Here is a 2,500-nt window from a genome sequence, read left to right on the forward strand (position 1 = left end):
TACAAAGAATGAAAACAGAACTCGAGTAAATCAGCGAGAAAACTGGAAATAAAACACTTAGAAAAAAAAAAAATTAGCACTAAATAACTACACACAAAACAAAATCATAGAACGAAAATTTTAGCGATATTCTGCTTCAGTCAAAGAAAATGGCGTTGTTTGCTCGGATTTTGAGGAAATTACAAAATAAGTAGATAAATGTTACTAAAAACTACCAACATGATAAAAATGAGGAATAAGAAGTGAAGATGAAATAGTACAGACAAAAATAGCTTACAACATTAATTAGCGAGTAAGGAATAAATCAGTAAAACGTAAAAGAAAAAGGAAGAATAATTTCACCAATATTAAAATTAAGTGGAGAGAGGAGTGCGCAAAAAGACATGAAATAGATGAACTAGAAGGAAGACAGAAATAAAAAAAAAAAAACTAATAAATAAGAAAAACTGAAAGAAAACAGTGGTATCGTATTCATAAAAAAATGTTAATACTTGTTTTAAAATATAGAAATAGACGTAACTAAAAATGGAAAGCAAGGAACAGAGGAATAAAAAGAAAAGAGAACATAGACAACACACAAAAGAATAAAACTTTACCTACTGAAATAACAAACAAAAAGAATGCAGTCTGTAGTTCTGTAAAACAAAAGAGAGAGAGAGAGAGAGAGAGAGAGAGAGAGAGAGAGAGAGAGAGAGAGAGAGAGAGAGAGAGAGAGAGAGAGAGAGAGAGAGAGAGAGAGAGAGAGAGAGAGAGAGAGAGAGAGACAAAGCTCAACATAACTTCACGCACTCAGGTGATGAAAACAAACAAACAGGGAAACACACACACACACACACACACACACACACACACACACACACACACACACACACACACACACACACACACACACACATTGCTACCTGTTAGTTGGATGAGGTACAACTTTTTTTTTTTTTTTACTTTTTTCATCCTTTTTATGACAGAAGAAAATTACATACAACCGTTGTGTAATTAATGACATGAAAGAGGGAGAGTGATGAGTGAGCACGTCTGGTTACACTCATTACGCACATTACTTGGTTGAGTGTACGCGGAATTCAACATTTACAAGTACAGTGTTGTGAGGAAATGCATTATGTAGTTACCGGTAATACTGGAAGACAAAGACTGAAGGAAATAATAGAACACTAAAGAACCGTAAAAAAATGTTAATGTGTACAATAATAAAATAATATACAAAAGAATTGAGGTTAGAAAAAATATACTAATCTTAAACACGACACAATAACAGAAGAATATATAAACAAAAGATAGAAGAACTGAGATTAGAAAGTATATTAACCCTTGATGACAAAAAATAATATAAAACTTTGGAAGACGAGCACAGAAAACAAAAACAAGATATGAATGCTACAAGACAAGAACAGGAGAATGAATATATGGAAATTAGAAAACACTCGAACAGAGAAAAGAAACGAAAAAAACAAAGAAAGGAAAATGGAAAACAAGACAAACAAATAACCGCTCTTCAAATTAAAACTTGCCATTATTGTTTTTTTCTGGGCAGCATTTCAAATAACCCTTTAAGTTTAAGAGAAGGAGTTTAATAGTTTTGTTAATAGTCTCCACACTTTTTTTTTCTTCTTTTTTAACTAGAATGCACCTTGAATTTTAAACCTAACCATTTCACTGCTATTTGACACTTTATCTTTCTTACTTTCTAGCAATTCTTAAACATACTTTCTCGTTCTATACCGACTCTCGAACACTTTCTTAAGGTAAGTTTACACTTACGGCGTTTTGGTCACGGTGTGTCACGGCGACTCGCCGTGACCACGCCGCGACCAAAGGTCCATTTTTTGGCATCGCCGCGACAGTGTGCGCAACACACCGTGACACAATGGCACGGCGACGTCACGGCGTGGCGCGGCGTGGCACGGCGGGGTGGAGCGGCGAGCCACGGTGAGGGCGCGGCGAGCCACGGTGAGGGCGCGGTGGGGTACGCACACACCTGTCACCTCGTGCCAAAGCGTGCCTGCTACATTGAAATATCGTGATAATTAGTGGCATGGGGTATAATATATAGAGGTCACGGGCTGCTACTGTAGGCACTTCTCGACTGACACCCATCATGGACAGAGCGAGAGAAGACGTAGGAACAAGCCTGTTCGTGATAATTACTGCTATGTGGCTGCTCAGCAGAAGGAGACGCAGACGTCTACAGCAACCTGTTGCAAGACCAAGTCGAAGAGTCAGGAGGATGTGGTGTCGGCAATGGCTGTGCAGGAGACAGATGTTTGGAGAGTATGAACAACTGCTACAGGTGGGTTGCCACACACGCACTTTTTGGGCACGACGTGGCACGAGGTGAGTGCGTACCCAGTGCGAGCCAACTCGTGTCCAAGAGCGCGCCAGTTCGTGCAGAACGCGTGCCACAAAGTCGGAGAAGTCGAGGCAGGGTCGCACGAAGGCGCGTCAATTTAAAAAAGTTTAATATTTTCCCCCGACGTTGTACGCA

Source organism: Portunus trituberculatus, chromosome 33, assembly GCF_017591435.1.
Source record: "Portunus trituberculatus isolate SZX2019 chromosome 33, ASM1759143v1, whole genome shotgun sequence".
NCBI classification, from domain to species: domain Eukaryota; kingdom Metazoa; phylum Arthropoda; class Malacostraca; order Decapoda; family Portunidae; genus Portunus; species Portunus trituberculatus.